Raw genomic sequence first — 24,809 nt, forward strand, 5'->3', positions numbered from 1 at the left:
GTTTCACCGTGTTAGCCAGGATGGTCTCAATCTCCTGACCTCGAGATCCGACCGCCTCATTTATTTCTTAAGAATCGAAAATCAACATAAAATGAATAATGTGAACAACTTATATACAAAAGACAAATGTGTACACCATGATTTAGATTATTTCTCCATCTACTTTTCTCAATTATGAGGTAGAAAGAAAAACATAAGAGCTATATTTGAAATAACTTAAAATTGTGGTTACAATTTCCATTTAGAATGGCATTATGATTTATTTGCCAGTTAGGCTTTCTGGATACCAACTTCAGCTGCTCATAGTTACATCTTAGAGCTGTCACATTATGTGGTTCCATTATAATTTATCATTTACATGAGAATTCATAAAAATACATGTTCATATGCAGCTGATTTGAAAGATAATGTATCATTAGGAGGTTGTGCTTGCAATGAAGTATACTCAAATTAATCATTTTGAGTAAAATGCACGTATATGTAATAGATTTTATTTTTATCCATGTGTTGAGATCTTTTCCAAAGTTGCTTTCCCTAAATAAATCATTAAAATTTGTTGAAGTATTTTTTGGTACTAACAAAGCTTCTTCAGTAACTATCACAGAATTTGTCACAAGCAAGTACTAAATAACAGTATAATATAAGTTGCAAACTATATAACTGGAATACAAACATCAAGATGATTAAATGTAATTCAAAAAATAGTCCTTAATTAGATTTAGTAACATTACTCTACTGATGTTATAGTTAAGGGCACATACACACACACAAATATCAGAAAAGTCCATTTTGAAAAGTGGCCATAGAGCAAATATTGCACCATCAGCCTGGGTAATACTGGGATCTGGGAGTTCTTCAAGTACCACTGCTACTGGTGCCCTTAAAATATGGATGTAGGTGAACACCCCCAACCTAAAAGGATTTTTTTCTGCACCCACGTATTCTGTCTTTCACTAGCTTCTGATTCAAAATCTGCTAGAAGTATTTTAGAATAGCTGCTTTCAGTAGGCATGCCCATGACTTGGCTGTGAGGGAGGCTGGAAAACAATTATCTGATATCTGTAAATGAAGTGGAAACTCATATAATCATGAATTTCTCAAACATAAGAAGCATGTCCAAGTTGCTGGATATAAGTGAAGTTTGAAAAATGATAAAATGTTAGTCTAAATGAACTTGAGTAGAGAAAATGGCAATAATAAAATCTTCAGGGATTATAATCAAAACCAAATAATTAAAATAAGTAGGAACAATAGTATAAAAGTACTAAGGGAATAAATGGAGTAAAATGTTCTAGAAATGCTGTATTTTCTGGAAAGGTCATAATATCAGATGACTTCACATATTGGTAAATTAAGGATGTATATTGTGGTTTCTAGTGAAACTAATGAAGAATATACCTATCTATCTATATTCTTCAATGTCAAAGCTAGTAGTGGAGAAAAAATAAAATGGGAGAAAAATATTCAATTAAAAAATTTTAGTAGAAACCTACAGCACATAAGACTAGTAGAAAACACAAAATAAATAGGTCTGTTTAGGTTAGTAATTATGTTAAAAGTAAATTAACTAAATTATCTTTTAAAAACAAAAATTTGCAGACTGAGTTAAAAAATCCAAATATATGCTGTTTACAATGAATATAAAATAATGAGTGAAAGTAATCATGAAAAAGATATGCAGAAATTATTTTGTAGTGATAGAAAGTTCAATTCACAAGGGATACATTAAAATTTAAATGTGTATGCATCAAATATCATGGCCTCAAATTTACAAAGCAAAAATAGTCCAAACTACAATAAAACATTTATGAATTCCCAATCACAGAGTAAGAATTCATACCATTTCTCAAGAATAATTTTATAATAAAAGTGGATAGAACATTAGTAAGAATAAAGACCTAAATAACATGACTAACAAATTTGGTCTAAAAGACATATTCAAATTATGATTCTCATGTAAAATATCTAGGGAATTTGGGAATATTTACAAAAATAAATCATTCCAAACCTCAAAGGAAGTCTCAACAAATTTTACAGAGCTAAAATCACATGGAGCATATGCACTATGACTGTAATGCCATGTACCCAACAACTAATAACAAAATAACTAGAAAATGCTCCTGTATTCAAAATTTAAGAAACATAATTAAAAACAATTCTAAATAAGACATGAGTAAAATACATTTAGAGTTTTAGAAGCATGTACCTGAAAAAGTCTGAAAATTAATAAGCTAGTAATGTAAGCAGTCATCTTAAAAAGCTACAAAAAGCAATAAAACAATAAAAAGATGGTAGAAGGAAAGAAACAACAAAGATGAGCAGAACGCATTCAGATAAGAAATACAATAGAGAGAAAAATAAAGCAAACAACTTTTTTTTAAAAATGAGTTATCAATTTGACAAACCTCTGCTGGCATGAAGATAAAACCAGATAAAGCAAATATAACTGATGGAAATGAAAAAGAGAAAGAAAATTACATCTACTTCAAACTTTAAAAAAAGAAAATTATTAATGAATTTATTAAAATATTTTAATCTTAAATAGAATTACATGTGCAAAGTTCCCATAAAATATTACTTCATTAAAATTTAAGGTTTAGAGAAGCCTAAAAATGAATAAAGCAAAATAGAATTTGAATAATCGAAAATATTTCCAGAAAGAAACCTCCAGTCACTGATGTCAACAGAAGATCCTATCAAAACTTCAAAGAATAATGTCATTCCAATCTAACACAATCTGTTTTCAGAGAAATGGCAAGAGTAATAGCTGTCAACCTTATTTTATGAGACTAACATAATATTGATTGTAATAACTAATAAGAGACAATAAAAAAATAAATTACAAACAACGCAATTCATGAATATAAGGTCTAAAAATTCTAAACAAAATATAAATCAAGCCTGTCATCTATAAAAAGAATAAAACATAATCACAAAGTTGGAAGCAGCCATTATGGGTTGAATTATTTCCCCCCCAAAAAAAATTGATATGTTGATTTTCTAACCCCCAGTATCTGAGAATGTGACCTTATTTGGAAATAGGATTGTTGCAGGTGTAATCAGTTAAGGTGAGGTCATGCTGCAGAAGGGTAGGTCCCTAATCTAATATGACTGCTGTCTTTATAGAAGGGAGAAATGTGACAGACAAGCACACAGGGAGAATGCCACAAGCCCAGGAACTACCAGAAGCCAGAAGACAGGACTGGAACAGATCATTCCCTACCACTTTCAGAGGGAGCATAGCCCTGTTGTCACTTTGATCTAGACCTTCTAGCCTCCAGAACTGTGAGACAATACATTCAATGAAGTGGTGATGGTAAGCCTGACTTCATTTTTGTTTAAGGCACTCAGGTTTTCGTGCTTTGTTATGGCGGCTCTAACAAACTAATTTTAAAAAGTTCATCAAGGCTCCCAACACAATGTTAGAGACAGCTGCTTACCAAGAATTCCAGCCCCTCTTTGCACGTTCCCACCTCATTCAATCCTACAGCATTATCATTGCTATAAGTATTAGGCTCCTTGGGTCTTAACTCATCACACAGGACGCTCACAACTTCCTTCATTATGCCATTTATCCCCGGCCAAAGACACTCAGTTACCAAAGACACTCAGCAGTCCAAGGACTTTCTTTGTCCACCTAGCTAATACTGTTTGTGATCCTATTCCCCACCCTCTCTATTTCTTGAAACCTTTCACTGTGCTTAGCAGAAATCATGGTCAATCATGAGAAAAAGTATTTCCTTACATAGTGAAATGATTCTCCAAATGTTTTTTTTTTTTCATCTTCCTAGCTCTAACTGAAACCTAGCTCTCCCCTTAGGACCTCAGAACTCTCTGGTATATATTTTCTCTCCCAGTTAGTCTACCATTGGGTCAGGAAATTGGCTAGATGTCCTTTTTATTTCTCATTGTCACTTCTAGCCTATTTTTCTTTTCTACTCCCTAAAATCATCTAACTTTTCATCTTATCAATTTACACCACCTGCCTCTTCTCCTTAAAGCAATTATCAACTAGCACCTTGGTTAAACTCCTTTAATCCTGGAAAATCTTATCTTTTAGAAAACTCTCATGCTTTAAAAAAAGTACTCATGAGTAATTATTGGTAATAAAGATATCCATATGAATGATCCTTCCAACACTATAGAGATTTTTTTTTGCATCCTCTTCAATGTTCTTTTCTTTCTCCCTACCATTGTTACCAAGTCCCATAGTCATATGCTAGGTCTTTTCATTATAACTAATCATTGTATAACTGTAAGCAATTAATAATATCTTTATATTGTACTATCCAATCACAATCTTCTATCTCTTTTGCTCAGCTCACCTATTAATCCAACATCAACAATATTTCAAACCTCTAAAATCTTCAAGTCATTTATCATTTAACTTTACACTCTCTCTCTCATGGCCTCACAATCCCCCTTACCCAGTTTAAATTCCATAATCAATTATTATATTAATTATATGTTATATACTCTCAAATCATTTTACACTCTTTTATTTCATGATGTACATTTTTTAAAACAAAACTGACTAAATCCCTCTGTCCACCAAATCTACGCTTGCAATTCTGATAATGGATAGAACATTACCCAACTGACTTAAATTCATGATCAATAGCCTCAAATGGGCCTTTAATTCTGTGATAAGTCTTGCTATCTCTTTTTGGTTCATTCGCTATCTTTTCTCCTAAATGATTGTTTCATATGTTTCTCTATCTTCAAACTCCTAACATTTCTTTCCTTTTCATTGCTCTCATCTGATAATCTTGTTTTCCATTTCATAGAGAACACAGTAGCAAGAAGACAAGGATTTTCATAAGCACCCATTAAACATTTATTCACTATGTGAGTATGTGCTCTCTTTAGGATGAGTTATCCATTCTAGCTGAGGATAACCCTCTACTTGTTCACCAGTTCTAATGCATTATCACTAACTCATTGAAGATATTGCTTCAGTAATACTTTACACTCTCCCATGTAGCAATAATATTTTCCTTCTTGACTAAAATATTAATTCTAACATACAAGCATTCTGTTATTTTTTATCATGATTCACTTACTTCACAATCAATCTCTATATTTTGTTCCTGTCTACAGCAAAACTGTTTGAAATGCTAAGTCAAATTGTATCTAGGATCTACTCCAGTCAGGCATACCATCACCACTTCATTGAAATTTATTTTACAAATGTCTCCAATAAACTTCATGTTGTAAAATCCAGTTATCAATTTTTGCTCCTCATCTCATCTTACTTTACCTATAAGCAGCATTTTATACCCCTGATCATCCCCTCAGCCACATGGAAGCTATCTTTAATAAGCTTCCAGGAAATCATATATTTGAGTTTCTTTATGACTTAGTCACAGTTTATGGTTTTTCTTAATCCTTACCTTCTAAATGTGGAGTTCCCCAGGGCTTATTCTTTAGTCTTCCACTCTTTTCTATTTATATTCACTTCCTTGAGATATCTTACAATGTTCTGATTTTAAGTGCTATTGATAAAGTTGACTTCAGAGTTTATGTTTCCAGCTAAATCTATTACCAGCTCCTATTTGTATATCTAATCACATATGTGATATTTTCACTTGGAAATCTAATGGGCATTTTCAACTTAAATGAGACCAAACCTGATTGTCTGATATTTGTCTTAATCCTAAAACTTATTCCTCCCACTGTTTCTCCATATAAGTAAATGCTGCTTCATTTTTTAATTTACTTAGAGACTCTCTTACTCTCTGTGTCTATTGGGACTGGTCACTGACTCCACTCTTTCTTTCCCATCAGACATACCAGGCATCCCATCCATTGGCTCTACCTTTAAAACATATCGTGAATCTGAACATATCTTAACAATTCCCATGGCTATCACCTCCGTACAAATTAGCATTATTTCTCCACTGGATTATTGGCATTTCTTTCTAATTGAAATTTCTTTCTATTGAAATTTATTTCTAAGGACTCTGCCTAAGCCCTTGCTCCACATCATTTTTTTTCCAATACGCTGACCAGGGTTCTCACTTTACAATGTAATTAAGGTTATGTCTCTCCTCTGATCAACTACCCACCAGTAAAATTGACCCTAATTTTACTCAGAGTAACAGCCAAATTCACAGAATGGTCCACACAGTTCTACCAAGTATTCTACTACATCTTCCCTACTGGGCCTCTCTATATTCTCTGAATATGCTGTGTTCTTTACATATGTACTTCTGGGCTTCTGCACTTCTTGTTTCTTCTTGCCTAGAATACTTGTGCCCCAGATATAAACATGGCATATGTCCTCATTTCTTTTAATCTTTTATTCAAATGTACCATCCTCAGTATAGCTGCTTCCAGTTTCCCAGTGCAAAATTCAAGCTCTCCTCATACTTCCTAACCAATCCTTCCTTGGTTGTGTGTGTAATATTAACAATCTATTACACCATATACATAATATTACATTTCTTCTTGTCTATCACTCCAATTAAAATGTAAGCTTTTGAAGTTGGAATATTATTCTGTTTTGTAGCTTTTATTCCTAGTTCCTACATCTCTCGTTACAAAGGAGTAGCAAGAAATTGGATTGAAAAGGTAGGTAGGTATCAGAAGATAAAAAGGTCTTATTCAAATTTTAGAGAGTTTAAATTCACTTAAAATTGGACAACTATTGAAATACTTCGATATAAAGACTGGCATGGTAAACATTGCCTTTTAGAAAGTTATCTTTTGAGGAAATAAGAAGATGGATTAAAGCCAGGAGGTAGGAGACCAGTTAATAATTATTTACAATAGTCCAGAGGAAGACTTAAAAATGAAAATATGGATTAAAAAGAACACACAAAATACATTTGGAAAGCAAAAGACTCAGAGTCACCAATTCAACATTAAAGGAGAATAACAAAGTTGGAGGACAGATACTAACAAACTTTAAAATTCAAGATTTATTATAAAGCTATAGTAATCAAGACAGTGTGGTATAAATGAAAGAACAGATTGGGATAGTGATCCCAAAAATAAACTCACAAAAATATTGTCAACTAATTTTTTTGTCGTTTTTGGCAGGTTCCCCCTCTGTCGCCCAGGCTGGCGTGTAGTGGCATGATCACAGCATGGCTAACTGCAGCTTAGACCTCCTTGGATCAAGTGATCTTCCCACCAGCCTTCTGCATAGCTAGGAGCACAAGCATGTGCCACCACATCTGGCTAAATATTTTTAATATATATTTTGTAAAGACAGTGGTCTCACTATGTTACCTAGGCTGGTCTTGAACTACTGGGCTCAAGCAGTCCTTCCACATCGGGGTCCCAACGTGCTGGGATTACAGGCATGAGCCACCATGCCCAGATGTCAAGTGATCTTTGTCAAAAGAACAAAGATAATGCAAAGCAAAAAGGATACCCTTTTCAATAAACCCTGCTGGTACAAGGGAACATCCACATGCAAAAAAAGTTGATTTACACACAGACTACAACCTTTTAAATAATTAACTCAAATGAATTATAGACTATTTGTAGATATACATTTATTAAAATGTAAGTGTAAAATACATAACTATAAGACTCTTAGAAGATCATATAGGAGAAAATCTAAATGACCTTAGTTTTGGTGATAATTTTTTTACTCAGTACCAAAGGAACAATCCATAAGAGAAAGAATTGATAAGTTGAACATTATTAAAGTAATAAACTTTTGCTCTGTGGCAGACACTCTGAAGAGAAAGATGACAGGCTATAAACTGGGAGAAAATATTTGAAATAGTCATATCTGAGAAAGAACTGTTATCCAAAATATACAAAGAACTCTTAAAATTCAACAATAGAAAAACAACCCAATTCAAAAATGGGGGAGAAAAAAACCTAAAGAGATACACCCTAATGAAAAAATACGAATGTCCAGTAAGCATATGAGAAGGTAGTACAGGTCATATGGCAGTGGGGAGTTACAAATTAGAATGTCAGTGAGATGCCAGTACACACCTTTTAGAACGGGTAAAATCTAAAACAGTGACAGCACCACATGCTGGGGAGGACATAGAGCAACAGGAACTCTCATTCATTGCTGGTGGGAATGAAAAATGATACAGCCACTTTGCAAGACAATTTGGCAGTTTCTTACAAAGCTAAACATAGTCATATTATCCAGCAATCATGATTCTTGGTATTTATTCAATGAGTTAAAACATTTACTTTCACACAAAAACTTGCACACAGATGTTTTATTGCAGCTTTATTTATAGATGCCAAGACTTGGAAGCTACCAAAATGTCCATCAACAAGTGAAGGAATAAATAAACTTTAGTACATCTGTATGATGAAATATTCAGCTCTAAAAATAAATGATCTATCAAGCCACAGAAATACATGGATGAACATAAAATGCATATTAGTAAGTGAAATAATATAATCAGAAAAGGTTATATACTATATGATTCCACTTATACGAAATTCTGGAAAAGGCAAAACTATGGAGTGAGTGAAAAGATCGGTGGTTATCACAGGTTTGGGAGCAGGGAGAGAGTGATGAATAGGTGGAACACAGGTGATATTTAGGGTAGTGAAATTTTTCCGTTTAATACTATGAAAATTAATACATAATTTAAAAGTAATGACAATACAACATTTGTCAAAACCTATAGGTTATAAAACACCAAGTGTGTGCCCTGGTGTAATCTATGGACTTGGGGTGATAATGACATGTCAATGCTGGTTTCTTGATTATAGGAGATGGTGGTGGGAAAAGTTGTACATAGGGGAATACGGAAAGTCTTTCTGCTCAATTTTTGCTGGGAATCTTAAACTGCTCTAAACTAAAAAGTTAAGTCTATTCAAAAAAAGAGCAAGCTGTTTCATGACATTTATGCATAACTTTCTAGCTCTTATAAATTTGTAGCCCTATGTGGGTTACTATTACACACGAATAGCAGGATACACTTAAGAGGCACAGTTTAAGAGCCACAATAATTTATTTAAAAGGAATTCTGTCCTTCACATATATTTCCTTAATAACATTAAATAGACTGATTCATAAGAGAAAATGACACTTCTAAAATATCTGTTTCTCTACTCTTCAATTTCCCTGAACCCCAAAGCAGGGAGGATTTCTGGAAATCCTCCCGTTACAATACTTCCTTTCTGCCAAATGCTTCACTCTTTTTTTTTTCCCTCCTGGTCTCCCCTCCTTTCTCCAAGTTCCTATTGTATTGATAATTAACCTCACATTCAGAAAGCAAGATGCCCTTATCTTTAAGGGGAAATAAAAAGGGTGGATGGTTATGCTGTTTGTTAAAGAGACAAGGTTGTGAATACTTTCATATGAATTATTTTTATCCCGTCACATGCAAAATAGAAGTGCCATGATTTGATAATTGATTGGATGTAGAGAGGAAAAAAAATCACCCAAAGACTTCAGGCTTTCACAGTCATTCATTTAATATTGATTGAATGCTTTCTAGTAGCCAGATGCACTATCCATCTGACAAACACTATTTCTGTTCTTCAAAAGCAATGGAAGTTTATTCTGTGATGTATTCTATGACATAAAAAGGCAATTGCAATAAGGCATAATAAGTGTAATAGTGGGGAAGATACCAAGTTATTTAGAAGTAGAAAAGTGTGAGGAGAAAATGAGTAAATTATAATATCTCATTTTTGAAAACTCTGTGAAATATCAAAAAGGAAATGTCCACTAGTTTACTGAATAATAGAAATGGAATTTAAATTTTTTTCAGGAAGTGTAAGCTAAAGGATAGAAAAAAAAAACCTGATGTTGAGTAAGAACACTAAGGAACAGGGTGCATGGTAACATGATAGAGGCTTGCCATGAAAGTCTTAGGAAACAACACTAAATAAATGGTGTTGGTGGAAGAGGGTAATAGAAGCTGTAGGTAAAGAATATAAATATCTGTGATAAAAACTGAGTACTATTTATGAGTCAAAAAATACAACACGAAATTGATCCTGAGTTTGCCAATCAAGAGAATACTGGTGGTGGTGTTAAAGCAGTCCAGTGTTCTAGTGAAGTCAAGTAAAAGACTAAAGTGAGTTGAAAACAAAGTGGTGGTGAAGAAGTTGAGAATAGTTTCAAGAAAAAGAAAAGGAATCAAAAGAGTTACTAGGAATATAAAACTTTCTGTCATGAGGAATATATGCTTATTAGTAAGTGAGAACTCTGTAAGCGATATGAGATTTCAGAGAGAGTGGAGATTCCTATGGACTTACATCATTAGGAGATGGGTTGGAGAGGGATGTAAATGGTTTTGATCATTAAAAAATGAGAGGATTTAGATTTTGAGGAGAAAAGAGAGATTTGAAAAAGAAGAGAAAACACAAATCTAGAACAAGACATGATCAACTTTGTCCTTAATATTACAATGGAGTATTTATTTTTCTGTGCTTTTCTGTACACTTAAGTTAAATCAACTTATAGCCGGCAGTAATGAAATTATTATCATCAACTGATAATTGCTTTGGTTTAGCTCAATAATCATTATTTAAAAGCATCATTATGTTTAGTATTGATCTGCACCCTTGCTCATTGTCTCAGAAGACAATCATGGAAGCAGTTATCCATGAAACATAAAATGCTCATTTGACCCTTGTATTCTTACAGGCAAAAAGTTATAAGATATAGAGACAAGTGAATGAAATCAGAATGCAGAAATTTGCTACTTGACTTATGCATAAAGGAGAGAGAAAACTAATTTTGCCTAATATTAACATTAAAATTTAATTTCAATAAATCACAAAAGAAGTTATTAAAATACCAATGATAACAGTAATCAAATTTTCCATTTTTTAATGTAAATTTAATGCTACTAATAGTATTGTAATTATATTCAGAAGTTACATTAATATCCAGAGGGAGAAGCTATATTTGTAATATTTTAATTATTCTGCTTCTGAATTTAGGTAAGTAGTCACTTCCATCATCATAAATGAAATTTGCCTGCATCAGATGTAACAAAAGACTACTGTCTCTTAAAATTCATGTCAATAGTCCCTTCTACAACATATACCACTGGCTTCCTTTTTTTTTTTTTTTTTGAGATGGAGTTAGGCTCTTGTCACCCAGGCTGGAGTGCAATGGTACAGTCTCGTCTCATTGCAACCTCCACCTCCCAGTTTCAAGCGATTCTTTTAGCTCAACCTCCCGAGTGGCTGGAATTACAGGTGCCGGCCACCACGCCCAGCTAATTTTTGTATTTTTAGTAGAGACGTGGTTACACCATGTTGGCGAGGCTGGTCTTGAACTCTTGATCTCAGGTGATCCACCAGCCTCGGCCTCCCAAAGTCCTGGGATTACAGATGTGAGCCACCACTCCCGGCCCCACTGACTTTTTTATCTAGAGACACTTATGGTAAATACATTAATGCTATCCAAAAATTTGGAGCATTTTTGTGTGATATAATGAGAATCTATTATCTAGTTTATAGAAAGGTCTAACAAGACATTTTTCATTATATTGCCTTACTATCAAGAAATTATGTGACATTCTGTAATACTGAGTTTGTGTTGCTGGTGATGGAAAATAAACTCTTTCTAAATTGTCACTTTAAATCTGTAATACAAAAAGCTATATATTTTAATTATCAAAATTATTATTCAGAGAACTCAAGGGATGAATGAATGAAGAATTTAATGCCCAAAAAAGTGAAGTGACCAGTCCACTGTTAAACAGCTAATATGAACCCACATTTCTTAATTAATTGTAAATCTCTTCTTTCATTGCCACTGCTCTATATTGGCACCTTAAATATCATGAAGTAAAATTTTCATTGCTGTGCTCAAGACTTATAAAGAATCTTACTGATATGGGAAACACTGGTATTTTCTTTTGATTATTTTCTAACTATATGTTTAATAAACCTTACAGTTATGTTCCCACCTTTTATTTACTTCAGAGAATTCTTAATTTTACACAACACACAAAATGATTGGATTATTCTTTATCATAAGAGGTATACTCCATTCAATTTGACTGGTACACCTGCTATTTTTAATTTAATTTTCTTCTATTTTATGTTATTATATCTCTTATATATTAACAAATAAAATGCCAACTTGGCCATAAACCAGAAATAACGTGGATAGTAACATGTAAATATATGCTGTATAGAATATTATTCTCCCACCAAAAACTAATCCAGGTTACACAATTCTCAAACATCAGATAAGCATGATAAAAACTCAAGAGATTTGGAGTGATTTCACATATTCTGCTACTTGTTAGAGATAACATTTCTTGAGATGTTCCTGTTTTAATACTTGATGACTGGCACCTAGAGTTATCACAATAGTTACTTATGGAGCCTTTAAAAGAATACTAGACACAGGATCAAAATACTTGACTTAGAAAACATGTTCTGTGGAAAATACTGGGAGATTTAGAAATGTGAAATACCGTGTTTATATTCAAAATGTATTTCGGGGAAAAAAAGAATAAGAGTGAAAGTGGTCTTGTTTTACAGGTGGAAACCATGAGATCAATTTAAAATTTATCAGCACATTTTGGCAACACTTAGAATATAGTTTATATCTTTTTACTTTCAGCCTAGGTCAACATTAGCATTAGTAATTAGTAATTTAAAGTAGTTTATTATGTTTTCTAAACTGCTTTTGTGGAAGAAATTACTACTGCCTTGAGTAGGAGACAGATGGTCGCTAGGAAGGTTTCTTGTGTTTACATTGTGTCACTATAAGGGATGTGAATAAATATTCTCTTCACCTACCTCCCAGCTCTAGCAGTTGGTCAGACGACCAACTAGGAAACATTTGCATTCGTTTTTATTCTATCCAGTTCTAGTTTCTGAATCTTTGTCTTTGTCCTCTTCAAATTCCATGTTTCTGCTTGCTCCAGCATGACAGAAAATTGAGGAAAACTATTTGGTGCCTTTTTCTAACTTTTTTTTTTTGTCTGGGATAATATAGCATGTTTCTCTGAAAATTTTGTAATGTTAGTTAATTTTCAAGATCGTGATAAATCACATTAAAATGTTGGTGTATGAAATTTAATCCCTTAAGTTAGATTCAATGTTATTAATATTAAAATATATGATCAACAATACAGTAGAGACAGTAGAAAAAGTGACTTAGATCATTACCTCCAAGTGAGAAAGACTGGGAACAGTCAATACTAATCACTCAGGGGTTACTTTAAATCAGTACAAAATGTGGCATTGCAGGCCAAAGTCAGAGTACTGACACATGTAATTAAAACTTGATACTATTAATTTAAAATCTCTCATGTTTCCCACTTTGTACTGGAAACTTTGGACTTATTGTCACATTTAGCTGTCTCAGCAAGTCTATGAATTATTATTAACCCGTCCCAGATCATGAACCTGAAGCAGAGAAGAGTCAGATTTTTCAAGGTTGCATCATGAGTCAGCGCAAAGCAAGGCTTGGAATCCTGATTTGGTAGAAACCAAGGTTAACACCTGCCTTCCAATATGTCACAATACTATCTCCTCTTTAAACTAATTCACATTTGTTTACATGAAGGCTTCTACAAAAAGGCATCATAACTAAGTCAATCAATCTCTGCATTCCTTAAAATTTAGAAGTTTATGGAAAGCAAAAGTATGTTTCTTATTCATTCCTCTAATATTGACATGTTTTCCTTCTTGAACTGACTCAAAAGAGTAGTAAAATAGTATGTTTACATTAAAAAAAAAAAACTTTCACTTACTCAAGAAATGTATTATTTCATTTTCTTTGTAAAATTGTACATCTTGTAAATAATTCTATTATGAAAATTTGCTTTTTTACTCTAGGGCATATCCTGAGTAATACATTTCCACTATGTAATTTTACCCAATGGTTATTTTCTTGAATTATGTTGACCAGTCTTCCAGCCAACTGCTAGAGCTGGGTTTTAGGTGGGCAAAGTGCTCATTCTAAAACCTTTGTCGTACTTCTTATAGTGACACAATGAAAAACAACAGGAAACCTTGGTAGCCAGTGTTTATTTTCTATGCAAGGCAGAAATTTCTTCCACAAAAGTCTTCTGGACAGGTAGCATTCCAGCCTGTGCTGGTTTTTTTGACTGAGTGGAATCTCACTGATTTTAGGAAGTTTTGTTTTACCTGACATTGCATAGAAACAACTTCCATACCTTTTGTAGTTTAGTCTGCTAGTTTCACATAACATAAAACAAATTCCTTTTGCATAAAAAAGTATTCAATATATAAAGATAACTATACTGCTCCCTTTTAGCTTTTTCCTTTAATTATTACTGTGTTTTTCAACTGTTACTCATATAGCATAGTTGCCAGATGTCTTCTCACATTTTATACTTATCAAACCCTTAATATCTATTGATTATTGGTCAAGCACTCTCTAAGCATTTCTGCCATCAAAAAGCTTTTGGATAAATGGGGAGCACTGACACACACACACAGCAATTACATCATAAGATAATAAGTGCTGTGATGGAATGGTATGGGGGTAGGGCAAAAATATCTGGTTCACCATAGGGGAAGAGAAAGGTCATAGAAGACTGCTATTAATGTGAGGCATCGGGAAACTGAGAATGGTGAACAGGCCAGATAATGTCAGACTTGTGTTAAATAGGGCCACAGATAACTGTTTCCTGGATGTTGACACTGTGGTTCTGTTAATGCATTCTAAATTTGTATTAGCATTGTATTAGTGTCATCAAACTTTTGGTTCTTGTAAAATTTGAGGTAATTTTATAATTGGAGAAATTAAAAAAAAAAAAGAAAAAGAAACAGTCATCTCTTGTTATAAGGATTGGTTCCTGGACCCCAAACCCTCCAGGACTAAAATCCAGAGATACTGAAGCCTCTAGATAAAATGGCATAGTATTTGCATGTAGCTTACACACATCCTCCTGTATACTTTAGCTCATTTCTAGATTACTTATGATATCTTATACAATGTGAATGATATGTATATAATTGTTATAATGTATTATTTAGAGAGTAATGACAGGAAAAAATGCCTGCACATGTTTAGTACAGACACAATCATCTTTTTTTTTTTTTTTTAAATATTTTTCATTTGCAGTTAGTTGAATGCACAGATGGACCCATGGATACTAAGAATTACATCGATCTTTATTTCATTATTTTAGGTCCATCATTCTAGCCAATTGGGTGATGTTTTGGAATATTAGTTCTTACCCCCAGTAATTTGGGAGAATGAGATAGGGAGCCAGCTCCCTTGCTACATAAGTTTTAATAATAGCATTGAGTCCAGGCACAGTGGTTCATGCCTGTAATCCTAGCACTTTGTGAGGCTGAGGCTGGAGGATCACTTGAGGCCAGGAATTCGAGGCAGCCTGGGCAACATAGTGACACCCCATCTTTACAAAAAAGTAATAATAATAAAATTAGCTGGGTGAGGTGGTGTGCACCGACAGCCCCAACTTCTTGAGAGGCTGATGTGGAAGGATTGCTTGATCCCAGGAGTTTGAGGTTGTAGTATGCTATGATTGCTCCACTGCCTCCAACCTGGGTGCCAGACAGTGCAAGACCCTATCTCTAAATAAAATTAAAGAAGGAAATAAATAGCATTGAATTTCAGTCTAGGAGAAAAAAAAATTAAAAACCAATAATTTGAGGTAATTTACACACATAATACTTTTTCATACTTAGAAATATAAAGAATAGAAGTAAAGGTGAGACTTCTATTTTCTAAAACTGATTTTCTACTTCCCAGAGAAAGTAACACTAAATACTGTGCCATGTCTTAAATTCTCCCAAACAACTTCACAGACCTGAGGAAGATAATCAATAGTCAGAGTCAAAATTCAGCTTGTCAGCTTGCAAATTACAAGAAATTGCTACTCCTCATGACATTTTTCCACAAGATAAAATAATAATGTTACTCGATTTGACATCTATATTTTATATAGATTTACTCAGTTTCTGCCTTATCAGAAAGGCATTTCCTGACCAGTCCTATCACTTTCACATACAGCTTTTAATGTGCCACCTTGACTTATCTTTAGAGTACTCACAGGCACTACAGTGGGGTCTTTATTTATTTATTTATTTACTGTCAGTTTTCTTTTTTTTTTTTGAGACGGAGTCTCGCTCTGTCGCCCAGGCTGGAGTGCAGTGGCCGGATCTCAGCTCACTGCAAGCTCTGCCTCCCGGGTTTAGCCATTCTCCTGGCTCAGCCTCCCGAGTAGCTGGGATTACAGGCGCCCGCCACCTCGCCCGGCTAGTTTTTTATTTTTTTAGTAGAGACGGGGTTTCACCATGTTCGCCAGGATGGTCTTGATCTCCTGACCTCGTGATCCGCCCGTCTCGGCCTCCCAAAGTGCTGGGATTACAGGCTTGAGCCACCGCGCCCGGCCTACTGTCAGTTTTCTACCATGAGAATATAAGCCTCCTGAGAGCTATTTTGTTCACCCTAGTAACTTCGATGGTACCTGACACATATTAAAAATAATAGAAAATAATATTCATTATTCTTATTTTTATGAACATTATTGAGCAAAAAGTAAAAAAGCTTTTTTTTTCTGTCTAAGATGAAAAATACATCCAGACAGATAGAGTAATTTAAGTACGGAATTGAGTTCAACCTCGATTGATCAATTTTAGCATTATTTCTATTGTTATCAAGAAAATGTCCTGTTCCAAGGAAAGAAACTTCAAAAACTGTGATATCCGGAACCATAATACTTTAGATAATTGGTAGTATGATTTATTGATTGTGTTTTATTTTACTTTACTTATTGCAGTACATGGAATCTCAATGGAATTGACATAACTATTAGTGAAAGATTGATGGAGAAACCAGATTTAAATTCTGATTCTAATTATTCACTTGCACTTTAGAGTAATGAATAGAATTAGGACTGTTCTATGCATTCACAGGAGCATATGCATCTCTGCATCTGTTACCTCTCCTTGTATTAATCTTTAGTGATGTTATATCTATTTCTGAGGTTTAAATGATTGTTATGTAGGCATGAAAGACTATTTAGTACATCAAGAAGAAGAAGAACTCTTTTGAGATGTCTGATGAACTATGACAAATTCTGTGGATCAGCAGTCTACAATTGAATTTCTGATCCAGGAATGGAATCAAGCCAAAGCATCTAAATGTGTGAAATCACTTTCCCTTCTCTCTTTTTCTTCCACTAGCATGGCAGTTGGCCTTTGGGTTGTTTATGAATGTTGATATCCTTAAACTACTAGATATAAAAATGATTTAGGAGATTTAAAATTTCTAAGGAAAAATTATTTATATTTATTATTATCATTTTATTTTTTACCACTAAGGTGCATTTGCTATATGGAAAAGATGTGACTGATATTACAAAGAGTGTTGGAAAAGGGAGCAAAGAATTACACTTAAATAATTTAGTAAATTAAATGGAAATTTATAGGTGAAAGAATGGACCATATGTTAAAGTCAACATCATTATTTCTGTGAAATAAATCTTCCACCTTATTTTACTTTTCCTCTATTGCTTATTGCAGTTTAACCCACTCTTTCTCTTCATTTTCCCCACTTACTCTGTGTTCAAACCAGGTTATTAGATTAATAATTGCCACAATACTAAAGATGAGTGATTTGCTTTCCAATTATGCAAGAAAGCATGTAAGTTGAAGTGACAAAAATGAATGGAAATAAAGAAAGGAGGGAAAAGGGGAGGAAGAAAGGAAAAAGGAAAAGAGGAAGGTAGGAAAGCAAGAAGGAAGAAGAAGGAAGGAAAAAAGGAAAAGGGAAGGAAGGAAGGAAAGAAGGAAGGGAGGGAGGGAGGAAGAGAGGGAGGAAGGGAGGAAGGACAGAAAAAAGTGGTAAAATAAGAAGTGGAGAAGACAGAAGGGAATAAAGAAAAAGAATAGAGAAAGAAAGAGAGAGGAAGGGAAGGGAAATAAGAAAAATGAGTAAAAAAAAAAAAAGAGAGAAGAAAGAAAGGAGCAAGTGAAAAGAGATCAAGGAAGCATTTCTCCATTTACTTTTTACTTGAATACCTGGCCAAGCTAACTTTCAACTTCTACATAGTTATAGTTGACGATGTATTCCATGAAGGACTTCTAAAAAGGAGTTTAAATATTTGCAATAAATCACAACATAAGTTCAATTGATGGTGGAATTTTCAAAATAGAGAAATTCCTCTAATTTGGGAACAAATGAAGCATGTGGGGGCACATTAAACTCATGTGTTTATTAGCTTGCTGAAAGTTGCTTTCTTCAATGAACTTTACAAATATTTAAAATAATAATTTCTAAACAGAGTACAAATTGGGAGAGAAGTCCCAGTTCTACAATTCACTAGAGTTATCACTTCTGTTTCTCAACAAAAGTCTCGCTTTTGTTTTCTGAGTACAATATCAAATTGTATTCTCAAGCATTTAGACATAGTCAGTTTTAACCCTTTTTTTCTCAGATTTTTAAAAATTTCAACTAATTACATATAACTGTTTATTTAGTGTTAATGAAGTATATAATCTCTCTTAAAAGATATATCTAAAATAGCCTATGTATGTAAATGACCTCAAAGGGTCACTTGCAAACTATTATTTACCCTGTCATATGTGGTTTATTTTATTAAAATCTATTTCATGGCATGAATTTTCTGAATACTGATGAATATAGATAAACTATAACAACGCAAAGAAAATAAATACATTAAGTTATATCAGCAAACATGTTTACCTGTAGGAATGAAGAGTAATTTACTATTCAAGTTTCAAAAAAATATTTTTTTCTTGAAATGCCTGAGGCTAAAATGAGTTTGGAATTCATTTTCAGACTATTTTGGCTTTTGAGGAAATCTGTTTTCAAGTCAATACTATTTCTAAAAGAAATTTTAGATTTATCACCTCTAGAAAGTGGTAGTTTTCCTTAGAAAACTGAGATAAAGAAAGCTTGGAAATAGAACTATATCTATTAGAAATAACTGTATATGTGTGTACACATTCTACATTGCAAATAACACCTCTAACTTCTTAAGCTTGCTGAAAATAACTTTCAAAAATAGTGCATTTAACACCCTGCATAACAGCATAGCTGAAAGTTTCCTCAAGTGTTAAAGAAAAGGCTAGCTAGATGTTTTATCATGATGGCTGAAGGCGGTAGCATTGTGTCTGACACCTGACCCATTTATCTCACTTCATAAACTTCAAATAAATCAACAGACAGCATGCTTTTCTCTTTTTCCTAGTTATTTGTGGGTACATAATGAGGGTTTACCTTATGCTTGTTGTCTACCTTCAGAAGATATATACTACAACAGTATTTAGCATGTGTACCTTTACTGTAAATTTTACTAGGCCAGGTATTTTAATAAAACCTTCACATTTCTTTGTTTTGGCATGTATCCATATGTGTTATTTCTTTTCTCTCTGACTTTCCAAGATCATGGTTAGATGATGCATCTCATCTTTATTTATTTTTATTTTCCTGAGTATAAACTGTATTTTATAGGAGTTTCTGCTAGGCTTATTTGCATTTTTTTAATAGAGCAACTTTTAATAAAGAACAAACCTTTGTTAGTTTAAAATTTAGCTCTACTTAGAAAATATATTTGCTGTTTAAATATCCCACAGTTTGTACTGGAGAAAAAAAGTAACACTTCAGGTTAGACTCTAAACATAATGCATTATCAATGAATTTTAGCCCAGAAAGAATTAGCCTTCTGGGTGCACAGCTTCTCTGTCTTGGCTTCCGGCCAGGGCTGATATTCTAGCTTTATTTTATGTTTCCCCAGCTGCTTTCTAAATCTGGGGAGGCAGCACCAGCCAGAATCTTCTAGTTTGAACACAGTATGCTAAATGCTTCTCTCTTCTTCCTTAGTAGTTGCTTGTAAATGATGCACACAAAGTTTGATCTTTGGATTTTATTTCCAAAGGCCCCTTTTGCGCTCAAACAGAAAATACAAGGCAATCATATGCACACTTACCTACTGGTGACAACTGTTTTACTGGGTTAGATACATTTATTTAGTACCTTTAAGAACTAACGTTAGTATTGAGATTGAATTAAGTTTATTTTACATCCAAGTACAGAATGCTTTTCTTTGGGAGAAGAAAGAATAGATATAACAGTTTTAATCTCAAATGAAAAATGAAAGATCATTATTTTCCTGAGGTAAACATAAGTGTGAGCACGTATTTCTATTTTGATTGTCAATTATAGAAATTCAAAACTATGACTTAATATATTTATATATAAAACTAGTCCACATATACTTCCTTTTGGTGTTTAGGATAATGCATTTAAAATGATACATTTCTTAATAAGCCTATCTTGGAGAAAACAAAATGCAATTTATGTATATTTGCATATTATTTATTACTTATATATTTGCATTAATCAATTTTAAAAATTCAAATTTTCATGAGGTTTTACCTTCCTTTTATTTAAAAATAATGCCTGAGTTTCTAAATTGGATCTAAGGGTGATTTTCATGTTATAGCTAGTAAGTCATATATATTATAATTTTTTCGAAGGATTTTTAATGTATCAGTCTTAGTGGTGACCAGGTGCCATTCAGATAGAGTTAAAAGGCCCATTCTGCTTAGTATTAAATTTCTAAAAATCTTCCCAATTAGCTTATTATGAGATGTCTATCAGTGTAAACATTGCTTAATATTGATCATCATAATGTATTGTCACAGGATTTCTTATTTTAAAAAATGTCAACAATAAGTGTAGGCTTAACTTCCTATTTACATATTGAGATAAATGTAAATGGCGTGTATATTTTGCTTATTATTTAGTACTTTTTTATGACTTCCAGTTGAAAACTTAGAATGTTGTAGTCAGTGGACTTTATATTCTTTATATAAACTTGCTACTCACATGCACACACACACACACACACCAATGACCAGCACAGAGCCTATGTGACACTGGGATATAGCTACCTGGCATACTTTTAATAGAGTAAATTACTCTTTTGCTTTGAAAAAAAAAAAAAAAACCTTTAAATCTTTGTGGCAAAATTCATTGCTTCCTAGTTTTGGGGAAATTCAACCAATTACAATAACTTTTGTCTTTATCAATTTCCTCTTGGGGCAGAAACCTCACAGAATTTTAACCATGTTGTTGATGAGAAAGTGGAAAACTAAAACCATTCTGAGAGTTACAGAAACACATCAATATCTTGGTACGCAATTTGTGTTAAAGCATTTATGATACTGTATAAATAAAAATATTCTGATAGAAGGCACCATGAGAATAAGCAAGCGTGAGTTTGAAAGAGACACGATCGAGCATAAACTTCAAACTTTCTCAAGCTGTATGAGAACTCACAGTATAATTTATCATAATAAACAAAACATATCATCACTTAAAAAGCTGTGACAGGAATTCTGAATAATACAGTATTTCATTAATCAGGAGAAACTGTAAGAAAAATAAGGTTTAAGTTTCCTTATTTAGCTTCCTCAAACAGAGATATTGCAAGGAATGAGTAAAACCATATTCCAATAATATTTCTTGTTTTCTAACTTATTCTGTGCTTGAGGAAATTGGATGTATACCATAAAGCTTTCTGTTCTCCTAGGAAACTATGCTTAGGGCATATGACATATATTGTTCTAAGAATTTATTTTTCTTTTCTAATAGGAGGTAGAAGGAAAACACCTATTTCTTTATAAGCAATTTATGACTGTATCATACAATTTCAAATGTCTGTGACAGCTGTTTCTCTAAAGCAGACCACTGGAACAGAGCATGCCTACAAATCTCAGGTCCAAAAAAGAGGAGTTCCTATCTTCGGTAATTTGAATGCCATGCTTTCAGTAACACTTATTAGGGAAACATTTATAACCCTATAGTTAACTTTGGATGTTGAGTTTGTAAAATTCGTGCTTTTAATATGAAAAGGCTAAAATTGTATCAGATAAGATATTTCCTATGCAAATGTTCCGGCAACTGTTTAAATTTTATCAAGTTGTATCTTTTTTTTTTTTTAAGGCAGGACTGTATTTTCTATTTACGTGCAAATATAACTTTTATAAAGCATGATGACAGGTAAGCACACACATGCGGAAAAGGGAGATTGAATTTGGTTTTAAAATATTATCTGCTTCTACATAAATCTTTCACAAATAAAACTTTATTGTGTTCGACTTGTTTACATAGCTAAGCAACGCATATTCATTTATGGTACACGCCTCGATTTCAGCAAATTAAGCAGTAACTTACCTAGAGAAGCATTTCAATATTTTGTCTTTTCCTAACTTGAATTTATCCCGAGTTAGAACATGAGATATCCAGTATTCAGGTTCACTTGGCTCCAGGTTAATTAGAAGGAGCTTTCAGTTCATGCAATCTGCCTCAACAATATTCCAAGAGCACTCTCTAGCTCCAGTCTTAGTATCTGAACTCTTCCAGCAGAGTCCTTTTATTTATACACACATTGTCCTTTTCAAAACAAGCAGCCAGCTGGAATGATTCAAACCTCTGTTCAGCACACCGTTAAAATGCAGCTTCCTTCTTGGACACGAGAATTACACCAGGGAGCAGACCGAGTACAGCAAAAAGGCTATGAGAACTATTTAATCACCGGAATACCAGCTGCTCCTGCTCTGCTGTTGCTAGTGCTGCTGTGCCTCTTGTTTAGCTGTAGTCGGTCTTTCTCTCCCTCCCTCTCTCTCATATCTCCAGAACTATAAAGGCAGCTTTGCCGGATTATGATTGGCAGAAACAGCCAATTCCTTCAGCTAATCATCCTCAAGACTTTCAAGGACCTGGAGCTGTTGTGATGTCATCCAGTCAGTGGGATGTTACACATGAATACATTCCAACAGAAGCTAATTCAGCGATGGGCTGCATTCCTCTCACACCGCGGTGATTGATTAGATGCTCCTTGAAGATCTGCATAATCTTTCAATGTACAGTTGGACTATTTCCTATGAAATTTGAGGATAGAACTCCACTTTGCAGCTATGACACTATGCCACCAGATTCTATTGGACAAAATAAGAAAAGTTCAAGACAGGATTTTCTGCTGTAAATGTGTTCCAGTTAAACACACAAATTACAAACTCAACTAAAGCCAACAATGAGCAATAGGAAACTCGGACAAGTATTAGTAAGCTACATACTCCCGAAGTTAATAATAGCATTTTAGACCATGATAAATGTTAGAAGGAAAGAAAGAGTATGTGCATGTGAATTTACTGTGTGCACTGTTTTAGTAATTAAGGTAAATTACTGGATTTTTATGGAAAAGTTCTATTCTCCGCCCTGACAAAAGATTGTCTCCATGTTTCTTTTTTCTTTTTAACTTGGCAACATAAGGTGAAGATTACCTGCTCTTTGTTTTCTATTAATTACTGTAAACACGTAAAGATACTATCAAGTACTTTTATATATTTTATGTAAAGTTATTTAAACTTATTCATTAGGATATACGCAAAAGTAAATGTAAAGTGTTTTCAGGTACATCCCCTCATTCCAGACTACATGATTCCCTGGGCTTTTCTAGCTTTAGTACATTTCTTAGCATCTACCATTTAATTTAACGGAACAGGATATGCTAATGACAATTTGGTCCAAAACCCTTTATAGGCTACAGAACAGAGCTACAAGCTTTTCTCAACTCGAAGCCTTCCTTAGGTATATGGGTGTCGTTTGTTGTACGTAGTGGTTCCATTTGAAATACTGAGGTGGTTTCAATGAAGTCCTCTATAGGACTGGAAGTAAGGGTAGGAGGGAGTCCTTCAAAACTCAGCATTTATTGATGATGTGGTCTTTCAGAAGATTAATTTTAATGCATCCAGGATTACTAGTGATATTATACTGCACAAGGTTTTGAGGGTTCGCAAGCCATAGACATATGCTATACAGAGGATAGGGGAAAAAAATCTACCAAGTTAGAAAAAATATTTACCAGTTATTCATAAACAATAAATACAATCTAGTAACTCATAGGTCATGTACCAATTAGTTTTTCTGGTGCACAGGATAAAATATATTAAAGAAAAAAATTATATTTTAGAAATAATTAAAGAGTTCAGGTACTTCTCACTACCTTTTAAAACATTTGGAATGCAAAGATGAACTAAAATCAAGTCAGAATTTTCATAGTGATACGCATCAAAATTCAAAATGGATAAATAAACTGCAGTTAAATATTTCAACGTCATAATAAAATAATTATTACTAGAATAGCAACATGGGAAACACTATCTGTTGATAAATAAAATAAAATAGTATAAATTCTAAAAGCCAACTGAAGATTTTTATATTGTATGTAGTTTGGCTAACTAATAATGCCTTCTTCTTTATTCAAGTTGGGTGATTATTTTTAAGTCTTAACTTTAGAAAAATAATTTAAATAAAAAACTATTATAAAATGCTCAACATCTTTATATTACTGACATAGTTCTATTTCACAACTCAATCAAGAATGCCACTTTATCAGAGTATTTTCGGTTATTGGAAGTAAATGGCAACACAGTGATCTGAAGATAAAACCCATCACATTAAAACATGGAGCAGGGTTTATGTCGTCAGCTCTGGTGATAACCTAGAGTTGATATTCATTGATTACAAGTGAAAAATGTTGATCATTTTCTTCTCTAACATTAAACTATAAACAAAGTTTTAAGCTGAAGAAGTAGATACTTTCACAATGTAAAAGTGCTATATAAAATATTAATAGAAGGTATTCTTATTAAAGGTAAAATTCTTTTAAATATTTGTGAAACATGAACTTTGAGAGTCAAAAAATCCAGAGATTATTAATTAAAATTCAATGTAGGGAAAAAGTACCCAACTTTACTCTCCTTGTCTCATTGTTCATTCAGAAATATACCAAGTACTGAAGGCAGAGGGTCCCACTACATACATATGTATAAATGAATGGAAACTTACCAAAAAGTGCTTT

General features: G+C 33.3%; 1 protein-coding gene across 1 annotated transcript in view; it reads right to left on the reverse strand.

The window, feature by feature from the left end:
- NDST4 (N-deacetylase/N-sulfotransferase (heparan glucosaminyl) 4) overlaps positions 1-24,809 on the reverse strand; it is a 300,692-nt gene that overhangs the window by 265,190 nt on the left and 10,693 nt on the right. The window contains exon 2 of the mRNA XM_011948380.1: positions 22,121-22,884. The gene's annotated coding sequence lies outside the window, so the exon portion shown is untranslated. The remainder of the gene's footprint in view (positions 1-22,120; positions 22,885-24,809) is intronic.

The sequence above is a fragment of the Colobus angolensis genome, unplaced genomic scaffold (genome assembly GCF_000951035.1).
Source record: "Colobus angolensis palliatus isolate OR3802 unplaced genomic scaffold, Cang.pa_1.0 Scaffold279, whole genome shotgun sequence".
In the NCBI taxonomy this organism is placed as follows: domain Eukaryota; kingdom Metazoa; phylum Chordata; class Mammalia; order Primates; family Cercopithecidae; genus Colobus; species Colobus angolensis.